This window comes from Condylostylus longicornis, unplaced genomic scaffold (genome assembly GCF_029603195.1).
Source record: "Condylostylus longicornis isolate FDR11 unplaced genomic scaffold, ASM2960319v2 ptg000038l, whole genome shotgun sequence".
Lineage (NCBI taxonomy): Eukaryota > Metazoa > Arthropoda > Insecta > Diptera > Dolichopodidae > Condylostylus > Condylostylus longicornis.
The window spans coordinates 3856993-3876180 of record NW_026578007.1 but is presented as its reverse complement, the minus strand read 5'-3'; the positions used below and the strand labels follow the sequence as shown (position 1 = coordinate 3876180).

The following is a 19188-nucleotide window of genomic DNA, read 5'->3' as shown; positions in this document are numbered from 1 at the left end:
TAAACATACCTTAAGTCTTTCTATTTTCTTCTTTCTAACTAAAATAAAACTTCCTTAACTTTAATATTTCCTTCTCCTTTATTTCTCTATTTCTATATTATATTTAGTATTTAAATTTTTAATACTAAAATCACTCCAAAAAATTTTGTAGAAATTTTACATATTGGCTGCAATTATTTCTTTAAATTAGTTTTGCCGTAATCTAAATGAACAATAATGTTGTTCTGAATACTTCAATACGATCTGAAAGAATAAGATTAAAAAAAAAATTAATATTAATTTAATATATTTTTTAAATTTATAATTAAAATTAAAATTTAATAATTTGAATTTTGAATATTTGAAATCAGTGGTAAAAGCCGCATAATTCTGTTTAAAAGATTTCTACAAAACAAAAAATTTTCAATACGATTTTTTTGCTAAGAAAGTAAAAATCTTAATGTAAATAACAAAAAATAAAATACTAGAAAACAGGGTGTAAACCATGGTCCTATACTACCATCAATTTTTACCAAAAAATTTCTGATGCACTAAAAGACAAAGCACTATACAAAACATTAACTAAGAAAAAACAACATACTATTTAATAAGTTTTTTAGAAAAAATTATTGGTGCAATTTACAGCCCAGGTGCTTAGCGTACAGTAAAAATTTCTTTGCTTTATGAAATTGGAGAAACTGCGGTTAAAAAATAATCAGAACTTACTCATAACAATAAATTGTTACATTAAAGATTTATAATTTTTCGTTTTGTTCACTCTCGTTTATAAAACACTTAAGAGAATTACTTAAGAGTATACCCCAATTTTTGGCTTCATTTGAAAAAAAAAAGTGCTCGAACTTCTCAATATTGCAGTGATATGCTACACAACAAATACGATAAAGTATTTTATCATTTATTCACTATTGATAAATGGTGACCACCATAATTGGTGACACACACACATTTGTACTAATACACTTAAACTAAATTTTATATTCATACTTTTTTGAATAAAATGACAAAAATTCTTTTACCATGCATGATATTTAGAACATCGTTTTTGGTTTGCTGTAAATCGTTTCTGGTTTAATTTTTACATATAAATTGTTACAAAAATGAGGCACATTTGTGTCAAACTAAAAAACAATCAGGGAAATGCAATCTTGAATTAGATTTATCAAGAATAATCATGTAATTATATCTTAGTCACTTAATGCCCAATATTATACTTCTTACAGTTCTCGTACAATACAGATCAATTCTCATAAAATAAACAGTGATTTTTAGCAGGTAATAAATGTATTTTCCGAAAATACTTTGGATCAACTGTAAAATATTATAGAATAACAGAACCCCTCAATAGAATAAAAGAAGCCCTCAAAAACTATAATAGATTAAGAAAAAGGGGACTGTAATTTTAAAATATTCGTTGTGCGAAAGCGCTTAGAAAAGTAGACGCCATATAAGTCAGCTATCTGAAATTATGGTAAAAAAATTTGGCATTTATGGCAATAAAACTTCCAGGTTTACATCCTGTTTTTTTTTTTGCTTTTGCGGCATGTTTAGACAATAGTTTCGCTATATTTTGCAGCAAAATTAGAATACACACACTACGGAGAATTTTTCAATTTATTTATATTTTAAAGACCAGAGAAGCTTTTAATTGAGCATAAAAAGCTCCTTAATATCGAGGGCAAGAACCATTCAAAAATCTCTTTTCCCATTTACTCGTAAATGTTTGCAATAAATTTTCATTCAACTTTCATTTTCAACGTATTTAGCGATTTTTTACCCTTTTAAAAACAATTAAAGTGAAAATTTTCCACAAGTACAGCAATCATCAATCATATATGAATTTAAATTTGCTATATTTATATTTTGCACCTACAATTTTCCAAGTTAATCCCATTTAAAACTCTAAAACTGTAAATGGAATTAAATTAGGAGGAAAAAACGAAAAATTTAATAATAAAATTTCCAACGGTCAGTAATTATTTTGGTCAGAATGTGCACTATATTATTTTTTTTTTTAATTAACCTGTATAAAAATATACACAACTTATGCACCCTCATGTCAAATACAGCACGAACAACAAAAAAAGGTTTTGAATTTTAATTTAAAAAATGAAAGTACTAAAGGTCTTATCTAAACTGATTGTAACAGCTATCATATGGAAAATATAAAAAAAAAACCTAAAATTTCTATCTGGCTGCATATTTAATTGAGCGAATCATTTTTTTTTGTTCAGCACATCACCATATTTAATTAAGTAGGTACGTGAAATTTCTATGCAATACACACGTTTTTAAACACCTGAATTTTATTACTAAGGTAAGTATATGTAAAATATTGTGAAAACTGTTCACAACTTTCTAATATAATTTTCAGAGTACAACAATCATTATGATTTGTAATTAAAAAAAAAAAGTGAAAAATAAAATTTATAGTTCTTGGTCGATTGAAAATAAAAATCGACAAAAATTCCATTGCTTCCATAAGTAAATTTTGGTTCACTCTTAGTAATACTTTGTTGCAAATTGCATGTTTGGAGCACAACTGTAAAATTGAGAAAATATTAAAATTTTCATATAAAAATAAGAGAATTATAGAGAATCAATCCGAAGACCTAAGAAAACTCATATAATTCCGCAAGGTTAATTTATATAAAATATATGGTTACGATTAAACCCATTGAAATTTCACTTGAATTTATAAATTGCATCCCAAGCTGATTTAACATTTTTCACATTAACGAGTCCAATTACTTCCAATCTAATGCCAAAATGTAATAGGTTGATAACCTGAATAAATAATTGGAAACCAATAAAAATATTAAAAAATTCAATGTCGGTAGAATCGAGATCATAGTCGCAGAATGAGATCATTGTCGGAATTTAAAAATTGCTATAGTCCGCTTAGAATCTCAAATTTAAAACAATTGATTTACTTTAAAATTTACTTCAGTGTTTGTATTAAAATTGGAACGGAATTGAAATTTAGAAAACAACTAAAATCGGAATCGATTTCTAGTTGTTGTTCTGCATCTCAGTTCTAGTCTATAGAGGCACTAAAATTTTCAAATTGTTGTTATTTAATTCCTTATATTCCTTCCCTTACCTAAGCTTCATGTTACATAAGTTGTAATCATGTCAACAGCAACAAAATGCTTATAATCACAAAGAAGCCAACATAAAAGTCTAAAATATTTAAAAAAATATAAAATCATTTTTTATGTTAATGTTAAAAAAAACTCATTTCAGCAATTTCGTCAGAAGAAGAAGAAAACATTTCAACATTTTTATTAGTTTTTTATTTCACTTAAAATTTATTAAAGTAAATGAATAAATAAAATTGTTAAAATGTTATGGTTGAAAAAATCCCACTTAACTCCAACTTAACTATTACAAATAAATTAGAGAGAAGATTTTTGAAAACAAAAAACAAAGTACCCAAAAATTATTACCATAAATAATTTTAATTTTCTGGTTTCAAAGTAATTGTTATAGTTGATGCATTTTAAAATGTTTCCTCCTTATGGTTTTAGGTAATGTTAATATAATTAGATTTAAAACGGATGCACATAATTTAACTGTAATTACAAAATCTTAAAATTTTGAAAACGAAAAGAAGACGAGAAATTTTCAAGTACCCATTTAGAAAGATATGCCCTTTCTTTTTGCTTTTGAAGTAAGTAGGCTGAAATTTACAAAATTAAAATTAATTTATTATCTTTTAAGTTGGTGTAAAACAGTGGACGGACGAAAGGTGATGGCAACAAAATATTAAATGTTAGTCAAAACAAAAATCAAAAGACTTAAGTTGGAAACTTTATTGCAATTTGAATGAAATGAAATTTTAATCACAGACATGAATGACGTCAAAGTATAAGCTTCTTCTTGCTAATCTATAATGTAGAAGAAACTAATTGCACTTTTTCAGGTTGAATTTTGAATGTTTTCAAAAGAGTCACATGCATACATGCTTTCTAATTATTTTTAAATGGATAATTTTCTCGCAGAGTTTTTACACAAAAAAAAAATTTTAGTTTTCACTCAAATACCTTTAGAATTAGCAAAATTTCAGCTTTCGTATGTCTGGAAATTTCCACAGGAATTGATTTTTTAATGAATGAGAATGTCACAGTATAAGTATTTTTAATGTCACACAAGCTATTGACTATAACAGTAAGTATTATATAAAATATTGCAATTAAAACACGAAAAATTTTTATTTTACTTATTTTTGATAAATTTTTCTAAAAGAAATATCGAAGGAGCGTTCAAGTTTGATCTCTACAGTAGACGAATGATTGTGATTGAGTTGGGGAATAAATTATCATTAAATAGTGTTAACAACGAGAGAAAAGCAATGATACCTTCATCTCAAAAGTTTAAAATTCAAAATGACTTCATATATAATTTTTGTTTGAAGTTTAAAAGTTTCAATGGTAACATAAACGCGCATTGGACGCATTAATATAAAAAAAATTATTTAAAAAAATGTTTTAAAAGCGTCTGCTTAGATACACTCCTTATCTTAAGTCAATTGTTACAAATAAGCTTTTTAAAAGATTTTTCTTAATGGAAATAACTGCATAATTTTTAGACGACTACTCGTGTACCCAATATAAGTAGCTAATTAAATATCACATACTCCAAAAGAAGATTAGTATAATCAAATGAAATTTCTGAAATTTTAACAGCTCCTTACTTACTGAAATTGAAAATGATAAATGCAATGAAATTTGAACATCCATTTTGAAATAGTTTCGAAATTGTTCTTTCCAGGACACGTTAAGGAAAAGACCCTTATATATGCAGATCAAAAAATTAAAAATCAATTTTTTAAACGTCAACGAATTAGGCATTATATGGACTAGCAAAGTTATACACCAGTGTTACTCAGTTTGTAACGCTGAGAAATATTCATCTGAAGTATAGACATTCTTGCTCAATGTCGAATTATGAGCCAATTTAACTATAACTTTTGTCAGTCCCAACAATAAATCAAAAATTAAATACTTAAGCTAAGTTAATCAAATTTATAAAAAATGTTTTGTTAAAATAAATACATATTAATTTAATTTTGGCCAATTGCCGCCACTGTTGTTCGAATAGCTGCTGCTCTATAACGTATAAAAAAATGTAACTTATAGTTATATCTCAGAAAAGATTTAGACATTATTTAAATTTCGCACAGTCAACTATCTTCATAAAATGCGATACTCATATAATCATTTAGGTAATTATTGTAGCCATCATACATCTGCAGTCATTATTCTATTTCCGAAACTATTTGAAATACAATACTGAAATTTTACTTAAATTAGTTAAATAGTCGAAATTTTTTGAGCTTCTATACGGTAGCCTTATAACTTCGGTAATAATTTAATCATATCTCAGAATATATTTCAACTGCAGTAATCAAATTCAACATAAACTATTTTATTAGCAAAATAACTCTTATACTTATAGAAAACTGTATTCGAGATTAATTGGGACAATTAAATTAAGTTGCAATTCTTATGCAATTCACATAGTCAATAATTTGTAAGTGACACAGTCAACTCTATTTTCTTTTCCATTACATTAGAATCAAAATGAATGTAAAAATGTGTTCGTTTATTATTTAATGGTTTGCTTAATCCACAAAATATGTGTACTTAAGAAGAATAAAAAATAAATTATATTTATTTTAGTATTATTTAATATTAAATTATGTAATATGAATATTATGAATTGAAGTTCATATTTTTCATCTGCAAAATTATAATTTTAACCTTGAAAAATTATTAACCATATTTAATTTAGTTATACTCAAGTCTCTCTTATCACGTCATAAGGTAAAAATAATCTCAAAAACAATAATTTTTACAACTTATTATTACAATTTGTTATTATCTTTATAATTCACAGCTTACAATCATTTGTAAGCTTATTGTTTGTACACCTACCTACTGCAATTTTTGAAAAAAAAAATACTACCACGAAACTAATACAAAAATAAAATAGAAAACGTGATGAAAAACGTTCATTTCACAAAGTGTACAAAACAAGAAAATTTTTATTTCAGTCCCCCTCCCCCCAATTATTCATTTTATGTTTTAGTTACAGATTAACTGCATATTATGATAATTTCATTTTATATGGTACACAAAATAACTTATTTATTATTAAAATTAAGAGCGGAGCGTATGACAATGAGTTTTCCTGTAATTATTTTTTAAACGATTTGTGATTTTATTTCCATTTATTGTTGAAGCGATTTGCAATGACAAAACGAGATAAAAAATTTCAGATTAGAAGCAAAAAAAAACTTTAGAAGAGAAAAAATAAAACCAAAATTTTTATTATGTGGGTGAAGGAGAAACAAAGTAAAACAAAAAAAAATTTTACAGAAAAACTTTGACGGCACCCTAAGCGAAAATTTTTGGTACGTGTTAAAAAAAAAACAAAAAAAAAAACTAAATTAGCGTTTTAAAAGAAAATTTTAAGAGGAAAATAAAATGTTTTGCAATCCACCTTTTATGTTACAATTTTAATGACAATTAATGGGAAATTTGTATGAAGTTGGAAAAAAGATTCCGTTTAGCTACCAAGAAGAAATTTTAGAGTAACTAATCATGTACTAATATTCTACTGACGAGGAGGGAGTTATCAACAAGAAACATTGAAACAAAACTTATTGCCAAAATCAATTGATCTCATTACTTGCATTACAAAATTAGTATTGATTCAATGCAAATCTACAATGAAAAAAAAAAAAACTTAATCAGGGCTTTCATACTCTATCAAATAATGTTATTAGACTTTATCCGACTATAGTTTGAACGTTAATCAAGTTCTATAACCAAAGAAAATTCATAGCTAATATTTTATTACTATTTCTAGCTAATATTTCATTCCTCCTGAAATCGCCTGCAAATAATTACAAAAATTGCAAATTTTTACAATATCTCACATGTTTACTCAACCACATAGGCTACTTAAGAGGTTAAATACCTATTTTAAGATCATGATAGCGGACTATAATGCCAAAAATATTTGAAATTAAAGGTTTTTATTTAGAATCTTTTATCTGCAGTAAAATTCAGCAAAAATTTTTAACAGTGTACAATGTATTATGGTTTTTCATGTAAACATTTTTTAAAATATGGCAAAACGCTAAAATTTATATGAAAACGTGAATTAGTGTAGAGTTGACCGGGTTAATTGAGTGTTATCTATTACCATTTATTGATATAACATTTGTTGATTTGTAACCGCCTTCCTATTTTCCTTTTTATACGGTTCGCTTCGAATTTCTATCTTTTAGCATTTTCTTAAATAAAAATCCTATCTTTTGATGTAACGAGTTTCGCTCTACTTTTAATTGCATTAGTGTATGTAATCTAAATAATTTCTTAGATATATCAAAAAGATTTACATAAGAATTTACAAAAGTTTGGAATTTTGCATTATGCATCACTTTAGAAAATTTGGAGACTTGAACTCCGATTAATTGTGGCTTGAAATTATTGTTTACAAAAACACAGAGAGAACGAAAATACCCCAGAAATATACGTTCACAGCATCAAGTTGAATACTTTAATATCAAATTGATTCGCAAGTGATAGTGATTTCACTGCATATAACAAAAGATAATATGTATATAGAAATAGCTATGTATACATGTGAACCACCATACAAAAAATTCATTCAAAAAATTTAAAAACTAAGATTTTATGGATTTGGCAATACCCTAGTTTAAAAGCTACTGATAAAAACCAAACATTAAAATCAAATTTTTTCAGATGAAAAATTCACTTGTGAATTTAGTAAAATCATATTGGACTCTACTTTGGGTTTAATATAATTTTTGTTTGGACATTGATATAAATATATATATATATAATATATACATATATACATATATGTATATATATATTTGTTTGTATTGCATTTTCTATAAATAAATTCATCTACTAATATTTTTAATTTTCATTATCTTAATGCAAGTATCCTTCAACTAAGCTGAACCCAATAGACAAGTATATAAAAAAATCCGATAAAATCATCATTAATCTGTACAAGTTTTTCATGTATACTCAATTTATTCAATGCAATTACAAATAATTTTATTTCAATTAAAATTAATAAAAATTTGCAGTAATTTAGTATGTGATTATCAATCATTTGTGTGATTGCCAATGTTCGTGCTTTTTATCTAAGATAATAGCTTAGTTTAATACTGTCAATGCTCGAATTTGAACAATGTTATTAAAATATTAGACAAGAATTATGAAATCTATTGAATATGTAATTAAATAAGCAATGATAAATTAATATTGATAAATCTACTATGGGAAACTTGCAAATTTGCATAAGTTGATCTACGATTTGTGAAAGGTTTGGTACTATGTAACCAAATCCCATTGCAAAATTTTAATTATTTATTTTAAACTGATAGCATTTTATAAAATTTTTTGTTTTTGTCATTTCTGTCAGTTTTTTCAAAGTAAACATTTGAACTATTTTAAAGTACGTAGTTATACATTTAAATGTATATTAAGGAGGCGCTTATCGTTAATTTTTCAAAAAAAATATGAATTGCAAAAGATTTTTAGCTGGTATAGCTTAAGATTTAATTATTGCTCTTGCTCAGCAAAACCATTTCACTTATTATAACCGAAGTTTGTAAGGCTATAGGAAAGAAGTTCCGTCTCATTAAAATAAAACTGGAAAGTAGGGGGAATATCGAGAAAAGAGAAGCGAAACAAATTTGGAATAATGCATGAATTTTACCATTATCATAAACCAGGATGGTTATTATAATTATTAATTACAAAACCCTAAAACACTTTCACAATAAAATTCGTAAATAAAATGGCAAGTGAATGAAAAGTATGCAAAAGTAGCATTCTCCAGCACCAGTTTTTCTATACTTTCGCATACAAAGTGCCGAAAATCGTTTAGCAAAAATAGCACTACATAGTAGTAGGCCACCTTGTCTTGAAAATTTCAAAATTTTCTTTTCAAATTAATATTAAATGTTAAAAACGCTCCATCTGATCTGATCATATGATCTGATTTCGTCTGATTTTCAAAGAAAGTTTGCTATAGACAAAATTCAAAAATCAAATTCCAAGAATTTCGTTACACAAGTATTTCCTTAAATATAGTAAAATATGATGTCAAAAAGGTCGGCCTTTAGTTTGCTTTCCCTATCATGATATTGATATTGCAAGAATGTAATCAAAAATATTTGAAATTCTTTGACCGTGTAATTATTTCGAATATTCCAAGAAAGAAATTTGCCAACAAAATATAAAATTAACCAATAGATTACAATTAAAAAGTGAATATGCTACGATTGTGGTACGAGTATGTTTTTACAATTAAAAAAACTCCTGCATCTTCGTAAAAAGTAACTTAACTACATCTTCGCTTCTAAAACTTTACAGTAATCCGTAAACAGCTTAAACATTGTAACAGAATTCCTTTTATTAATTTAAATTATTGTAGATCTGAATTGCCTACTACATTTAGTGTTCTTAATCTATATACTTATTATGCATTTTCAATATTCTATGCGATTCATGCGAATGCATACGTTTATAATTTTCAATTCTCTTATACTTAAATTCCTTATAGCATTGACTATAACATTTAACCTGCAGCAATTTTATTATAATTTGAACTGTAAGTATTGTTAAAATATAATTGTATATTAAAATTTTTAAAGAAATGAAAAACAAAATCCTAGAATATTTTTTTTTTCTACAAGGCTATAACCTAAAATTTTTACTTTTAAGTTAATAACAACATTTTGTATACGTGCACATATAAAATTACCATTATTTTGTTATTATTTTTTCTTTTTGTATTTTTCATTGCGGGAAAATTTATGAAAATGGAAAATGCACAAGAAAAAAACAAAGAAATTTTTTTTTTTATTTTTTATTATTATTTTTTTGTTTTGTTCATTTTTAATGAAAGAAAAACTGGTTTTGTTTTACAAACAAACAGCAGATCTTGTTCTTAGAGCAAATGCATATGTAAAAATGGTAAGCGACTTGCAATTTTATTTTTGCTTTTATCATAATCAACAAAAGTATTAAATAAATTTTCCAAAGAATTCAAAAATGTTTCTTAACAATTATAAGGCTCTTAAATTTAGAGTTTTATTTTTAAAATTTAAATTCCGAATTTTTTTATTAAAACTTTTTAAAAAATTTCATATGAACTTTCTTTCGAGGATTCATTTTGAAAATATTTCCTACAAAAGGTCTTACCCACGTATCATTATATCTAATTTGAAATTTTATGAATAAACCAAATTAAAAATTCAACATTCAATAAACTGAAACCAATACATTTCAATATATTCGACTAGAGACAAATTCGAACGATTTCCGGGAATTTTGCGGGAGAATTAATTAAATATTTCTTATAGGCACCATTTCTTATACTTAGTGTTTTACAAAACTGTTTATAAACGCGGGTAGTATTTTTATTACTATTGCGAGTATACGATTTGTAAAACATGTGTCGTCCCTAATTGCAAAGCCTTTTGGGCTTGCCATTTGTACATTAATGAAATTACTTCAACTGGGAAGAAAAATTGTAGAGTAAGATCAAGAGGTAGATCATATTATTAGAAGTAACTTATAAATACCAAGAATGTGAGTAAATTGAAAAACCAAACGCAATGTGCTGAAAATTCAATCACAATATTTTATGTCATAATTACAAGCTGTCTACTAGACTTTAACTGGCTTTATATGCAGAAGAGTTCCATTACTGTTTAAGGCTTATTAGTTGTTTTTGTTCTTCGTATAATTGTTATTTTTGTTCTTTATTACAATTCCTTTTTTAATCATAACATATAAAAATGCCTATTGCATATAAAAAGCATATAAAATTACTTCTTAATTTGAGAGCATTTAAATTAAAAGGCGACAGCTTCAATATCACATTACGACATTCTGGACACTTTAATTTAGATCTTCTTTTTCCTTAGTATATGCGTACTTTTTAACACTTGAACGTACTTACTCAATAGTTTTTATTATTTTGCGAGCACTATATAAGTTAAACGTCCATAATTCGGTACTAATACAGTTTTTTTTATAACTTCTAAAAAAATCTACATAAAGGCATCACAATAAAACAAATTTTTAAATATATTTTTTATATAACAAAGCTTAACTTAGAGTCCGATCTAGACGATTCGATTTTCTCATTTTGAACTAATTTTGAAACATGTACCTCAATCGGTTCTATAAATCATAATTACATCCAGAGACGACTTTCAAATTTTTATGATAATACTGTCATTATAATTTTGAAAGATTTTATTATTGTAGAATAGAAAAACCATCGGTTTTGGTTTTAGAATTTTAGATTGGACTCAGATCAGATGATTTGTTTAATTTAGTAAAAGTGACCATGCTTACAAGCCCCAAACATTTCACTATTCTTCCTATAATCCTACAATAGTTTAAAATAATTCCTTAAAAAATTTTGTTTATGAGAGTTATGAACAATATTCCAAAATTACAATGTACTTTTCAAAAATTCATAAATTTTAATAAAATTTTTCTAAAAGAAAATCAAGAATTTGATACAACACTGAAATAGAAAAACAGGCATAAAGACAAGTTGTAATGTTTTTTAATATGTTTCACATAGACACGAAACAGTCTTACCTTTAGAAAAACAAAAAAAAAAATGGAACCGCCATCATTTTGTTTTTGGTTTTTTATTTTAATTCATTCTAGCTCTTCGGCGCGGGTTTATACTTCTTTTTATGGAATTTTCATACCATTATTGGTGTAATGTTCTAGTTTCCTTCTTCTTTCTTTCAAAAGAAAAATATTTTATACTTGAATTTTCTTATATATGTACTTGAATATCCTCTTTAGCGATCCAGCTTTTTCTTTTTTCTTTCCAAACTATTTGCATACATGATTGAAAGCCTCTTTTTTACATGTTATCTGTATATTGGCTGGCTATATAGGCTAGATATACAAATATATCTAGGTAGGCATATGTATAATACTTTTATAATATTACTAGTGTGCTAAATTTTAAATATTATTGAAAATTTTTAAATAAAAATTATAAAACACGAAAAATTGTTTCATTCAAAATGGAAGTGGGACGAAAATTTTCTATATTTTATGCATATATATATATACATATACACTTACTTAAATATATGCGAAATAAAATTTAGGCCAAACTTTAATACAATTTATAAGTTATTTGGGACGATTGATATTGACGTTTTTAACAATTTAAATTTTTCCATAAAACTTTATTTTGAAAATTGATTTAAAATTTAATTAAAAGTTTTGAAAGGAATTAAAATTAAAAAACTATCAAAAAACTTTAATACCTATACGAAATTTTAGATGAACTACGTTACTTAACTTTGTTGAATTATTCGTCAATTTTTATACTCATGACCTAGCCTTGCTTGCAATTTGTACACATGCTTACATACTTCAAAAATTAAATAATTACAAGAGAAAGCAACTTAAATCATATGACTAAAAACAACCCTGTCATTTATATTATTCAGAATCTATCCCAGAAATCAACACAAAACCCTTCCCTATTCAATAATTTTTTGCATAATTTTGTTACTTCAGACTGAATGGCCATAAAATAACTTATAAGTAGTGCTTGCTTCTTATTTTCCTTGTCGATTCATTTTTATGTCAACATCAACACTATTTCGATAAATTTTGATGAGGTTTTTATATTGTACACTTCATTTAAAAGACAATACCGCCTACTTTCTACTGTCTTCTACTTTCCATATGACTCAGTTCAATAATAAATAGCTTTTCCTACAAAGAAATTTCTCATATGCGGAACCACTATAGTTTTCAATTAAAAAAGGTATATGCTTAAAAGATTTATAAGTATAAGCACTAAATATATAGAAAAGGTTTCGTATTTAGTGACGAAATTCTAAATTATTTGTAAGTATTACATAGAGTTAAGACATATTTTGACTGATCTATAGATGGAAGTTTCAATGCAATGATCTATAGATGGATTCAAAATAACTAACTATAATAATAATTGTATGTGGAACTGTTACTTATCTAAAAAATTATGTGGCCAAAAAAGAATTCAATTCAATTGAATTTTATTCATTTTCAATTTAATACAGAAAATATTAAAACTAAGCTTAGATACGTAGATACTTCTATTTTAATGAGAACAAATTACGATGCTTTATATTTAATAAAAAATAATGTTAAGCACCGGTTTCTAATATGTATATGTATAATACTTAAAAAATAAATACTTTAAGAATTATAAATGCTTAAGAATTTAATTAATGGTACACGACTACTGCACCTGAATTTTACTTGTCCTATTTTAATGACAAGGGTATTATTTAAGAACGAACTCTTATGCGACTTCTCCACTAATCATGGAATTTTCAAATTCTAAGGGCAATTCACAATGAATTTTCACATTGTTAGGGACTCTCGTTTTTTTCTAAATTTTATTATTATTGTTGTTTGTTGTTTACTTTAAAATATTCTATGCAAATACTCTACATTTTTCCTTATATAAATGTATAACAATTAACTATTTTACTTTCCTTTCATGTATACTATTTTCGAATATTAAGCATTTCCATAGGAACAATTAAGATTACAAATAAAAAGTAAAAGAAAAAAGATTTTCCTATTTGCTATTTTTCTTGCTGTCATTACCATGATCTAAAGTGAATAAAAGTTGAGAAAAACTATGCAAACATAAAAAAAACTTTATGTTGAAAAAAAAAACAGATTAAAAAAATTCAGATCACTTTCATCTAGAAAACTATTATGGGTAGTTGATAATGCAAATACATAATATGAGTAATTATAATAGGGAAAACAAAGCAAAGGTCTAACAATCTAGTGAAAACGGCGCATCTAGCCATTTAATAAAATTCTTCGTTTCATATTTGCTTGGGCTAAATAAAAATATTTTCAATTTTTATACAAAATTGTAGTAAATGCTTTTTAAAATGTTATTGCTCCTAAATGTATGCAATCATTTGATTTATATTAAAGCTTTATGTATTTCTCAATAGCTTTTGATCAAATCTTTAAACATTAGAAATGCAATAATAAGATATAATTAGCTTTCTTGGCAATATTGAATACTTCACAATAATATGGGCAAAAGCATTTTAATTTACTTACTAGGCTTTAAGCATTATTCGGTACATAATCTGAAAAGCTAATTGAATCACAAATTTTTTATTTATTTAAATGAATTCAGTGAACTAAGATGATACACAAAATATTTAATAATTTTAAATTCCTGAAGTTATTTTGATGAAATAAATTGAAGCATTGCCGGAAATACAGAATTCAATTTTTATGATATTCTAAAACATTTAGAAGAAAATTTTTGTATTGAACGCAACATTTGTGTTTTCATTTCGAAATTCTTTCATATTACAATCATATAATTTTATATCAATTTTTCTTTAAATTCCTAGGCCAAAATTTTTTTCAAATAGTTCAGCTTACACTCAAAATAATTTGATAATCTCGAAATTTGTTGTACGCTACCATATAAAAACTGACAATTTTCTTAAATTTTGTTTTCGAATTTATTCATATTTCGTAAATTTTAAATTATTCTATTAAATTAAATAGAATAAAATTAAATACGCATATATATGCATGTATGCATAAAGTAATTTGATTAAGAACCAGCTTTGGTCCATTTAGAACAATTTTTAATTAAAAAATAAACAAGGTGCGTCAATCAAAAAGGGTTGCCATTCACTTATTAATCTTATAAAAAGAATGATAAGTAATACATGCCCACTGTTTATTTACTGTTCAAAAGTCGTACACATTTGAGAAATTCATATATGAAAAACTACTTTGAATATCATTCCCACTTTAAGCACACACACATTTCTTCATTCTATTAATACCATATCCTCTTGAAACAATAGCTTTTTAATGCAATACGAATGAATGTAGTCATACTATCATACATGTTATACATTATATATATATATATAATATAATAGCAAGGTTTCAAGAATATGCACATATTTATTATATTATCATCACCATCATCACAATCAATGATCAATATCACCTTGAAACATTAGAGTACCGCAATATTTTTTTCTGTTTTATTTTCTTTTGTTTTCTTATACTCCATTGCAACTTTTGTGTTCTATAAAGCATGACTGATTTTTTATTATAGTACTTAGTTACCATTTTTTCATAAAATGACAACAAGGTGTAAGAAGTGTATAGGAAGACTTCAACATTTTGATGCCAACATTGACTATAAAGGTAAACATTGAAATTTTAGAAAAACAAACACATTTTCCAATTGGAGTTGCCCTCGGTTTTCGTTACAGATTTTTTTTTTAAACAAAAGTTTAGTAAGAATTAATACGCACTTTTCTCGGAAGAACTGAAATAAAGAAGTTTTATCACTTCCAGAATTGCACACTTAGACGGAAAATTTTTTAATTGTTTAAAAATTTAAGGGAAACGATTTCTAAAAAGGCTCTCTAGAGTGAAATTTGCTGCATGAAATTTAATTGTTGGCAAACTTTTTTAGTAATTAATAGATTTTATACTTATATGAACACTGATATGATCGTAATAATTATGGTTTCATTTTTCGAGATGGTTCTATGTGCTTCGTACACTAAATCGAAAACATTTTTAAAAATAAAAGAATAAAATACGTCCCAAGATACTAATCGAAGGGATCGAAAAATCCTTACACTACAAGACTAACAACTTGTTAATCCTGATAAGATTTATGCAAATCCTTACAAAGGTAAAAAATGATCACAACTGTTATGTTAAATAATAGTCTATGGTTTACTTCTTACAGAATAAAACTTCATACACCCAAAAAATGTTTGAAAAGGAAACAAAAATTTGAGCTTTCCAGTTCATTCAGTACCGTTCGTCTATCTGTTTATTTACAATCTTTGTCTGTTTAGATTTCCACATTCCTTGAAAAATAAAGTGTTTAGGTTTTAGCTTCCAGAGAATATTATAATTTTTCAGTTTATTATAAGTAATGCTGACAAAGCCATACTTAGCGGCTTATTTTTTTATGTCAGATTAAAAATTAGTTAGAAAATCACAAAATGTTGAAGATTACTAAAACATATTTATTTTTCCAAGTCTTTGAAGTAATTTTTCTGCTACTCTGTTAAGTTTAGGAGTAAATACAAATTTAGTTTAGGCATATGAAAAAACAGTCAACTTTATGTGACACAAAATTCGTCTCTATCTGCTTTATTTTCAAAGCTATCTTCCTCAAGAAATGACAGTCCTAACCACTTAATGCGAAACCACATACATATGTATCTAAGCTCATAGAAGTAGAAGTTTTCTGCTCCTATTGAAAAGGATTTCCCTTTCGAAATCATTGATCCTATGTTGACCATTTTACAAATTGTCGATTTTAAAGGCAATCTTTTTTTTAATAATCACAATAAATTTTAAAATTTTTTAATAAAATGGTAAGGAAACACCCCTTGAATGGTGCTTAATTGAATACTTGTTGTGCATTTGTTTTGTATACGCCAAGAAGTACATAGTTATTTTGATTTTAATTAAAATATGAACCACAAAACAATAAAAATGCAAAATTAAACAATAAAACAATTTGGGGAAGATTTAAAAAATATTTTTAATTTCCCATTTTAATTTGCATTTTATACCACAACTGCATTTCCCTGCAAACTGCATTTTGATTTTCTAGTGATTATTAAAGTCTTTTTTTTACTTAGTTATAAAAATTTCCAAAGTTCAAAATTTCAATGTTAAAAATCTGTTTTTATCAGCATCATTTTGAAAATGAGAATTAAGCCATGTGATTATACTGCAATAACATTCAGAGAAAAGCTAAAAATCTATTGTTATTCTAATACATAAACATTCTCATCAAACATACACTCGAACACAAATGCATTTATATCAATTCGTTGATAAGACACACAACACAAGTCACTGATACGATGGGAATTTTTAAAATTTTCAAGTTTATTGTACTTCAAATTTTGTAAGGTAAATTGACAGGAAATAGTCATCATTGTTTTTACTGCTGTTAAAATAAATAAAAAGTTTATTATAAATTTTTAACGTTATTATAAAAAAAAAAATTTTCTAAAAATCTTGGGAATGTTTACACAAAAACTCAATTGTTAAGAAATATAAATAAACAAAAACGGGTTTTATTTTCATTTTGACAATTAAATGTAGAAGATTTCTGAAAATTTTAAAGAAATTGAATGCATTCCTTTGCGATCGCTACGTTTACAACACTATAAAAGTACTAAGATCTTGAATGCAACAACACAATTATGTCAAATGGTAATGATTAATAAATGAATATTATGGTGCCATTCATTCATTGATTCAAATTTGATCCCCACTTTATTTGAATTCTCCAACTTGAAATTCACTTCAAATTCAGATGAAGTTCACAAATATTGAAACAAATGCAGATCAAATTGTTGCTAAATTTGTAATAAAATTGTGTTGGTTCATTTTTAAAAATACTGAAAATTAGTTAGAAATGTATTTTTTGAACACAATCAAAACGTTTCCATAACTTTATGAAACTTAACTATTGAGTTTTAAGATGATAATGTTTCACATTTTTCAATGGAAATATCAATAAATGCCAAATTACTTAAACAAAATCTAGATGTCAAACATTATTTGCCAATCTGTCAATAACGTTTAGATTACACAGAAATTTTGCTAGTCGTCAATAATGTAGAAAAACTGCTGTCAAACTACGGTATAGAGTAAATAAAATTACATTTTTAAAAACAGCTGACTAAATGTTTGCAAAACTGTTGTAGAAATCGTGTAAGTGTGAAAATTCTACACAAAAGTAAGATATACAAAAATTTTTAGTTGCACAAACTACGATAGATATTGCCACAATACATTAACGAAAACTGTGCATAATAGAAATACCGTGTCTAAGCTTTAATGTTAAGCTTAAGACTCAAATTTAGAGCTTTAAAATATAAATAATTTTTAAATTTAAGAAGGTAGAATTTTACGCGTACTCGTATTTTTGTTAAACAATATCTTAAGTCTCATTCAATCAAGAACTCACCAGAACTGAGAGTCTAGAACTCACCAGAACATAGTGAATCTTAAAAATAATTTAACAATTATTTTCTCTTTTAACTTTTCCATTAGTGACACATAATTTTTATACTTATTCAATTTTATTTCTAATCCGAGTTCCAATCACAATTCCAATCATTCCCTACTACTTATGTATAAAGTTAAAATGTACATAGTGAACGATCCCGGTGGTCGTCATACATGATCATAATTATAACTAAGTGATGATAAAATAACAAAAAATCAAAGCATGAATTAAATAAAAACAAATAAATTTTTTCGACACAAACACTAATACACTAGCATTCATGACAATATGTATGTATGTGCAATTGAATATGTGAGAAATTATAAAATTATACTGACTGTCTCTGTTCTGTTATACAAAAAAAAAATATTACGTACGTGTTCCATTTCTTTTTATTCAATATTCATTTTAATGTCATTTAATATTGTTTTTTTATTAAAATTGAATTCTTAATATGGAAAAGATGTAACATGAGAATTTCTTTTTATTAAATGTGAAAAATAAAAATGTAATTGTCATAAATTTTTATTCAACAACTTCGTTTTGCTTTTTTATCCGAACCCATTGAATTCAATAAGGAAGGTATTGTGTTTGCACTTAATCTTACTTGTTGAATTTTGAACAGAGGTTCAGAAGCATTTTTAATTAATAGATAAGCGCAAATAAACTCTTATTAATGAGTTGTCAGTCTGCCAGTCCAACTGTTAGTGCGATTTCGTATCACGACCAATTTGTCTGAATCGATTTTGAAAAAATTTTATTTCTGAATTTTGATAGCGGTGGTGACAAATAAATATTTGAGATTTTACCAGATTCGAAAAATTAGGCTGGTTAGGTAGAGTTTTTCATTGAAAACCGTTTCGAAATGTACTTAATTAGTCACAGTAATTAATTTCTAGTAATTTTTATATATAAACTTTATGAGAAATTAAACTAGACCTTTACTTTATATGTATACAAACGGTCCAGTTTAACATTTTTTTGGGCAAATCTAATTAACCCTTAATAATTAAAATTATTAACCCTGGGAAG

The 19188-nt window shown here is 25.7% G+C and overlaps 1 protein-coding gene across 3 annotated transcripts in view; it reads right to left on the bottom strand.

Annotated features, from left to right (window-relative positions):
• Positions 1 to 19188, bottom strand: part of LOC129609300 (uncharacterized) — a 236994-nt gene that overhangs the window by 139065 nt on the left and 78741 nt on the right. For all 3 annotated transcript variants that reach the window (XM_055521242.1, XM_055521244.1, XM_055521243.1), the window contains exon 2: positions 10 to 243. The gene's annotated coding sequence lies outside the window, so the exon portion shown is untranslated. The remainder of the gene's footprint in view (positions 1 to 9; positions 244 to 19188) is intronic.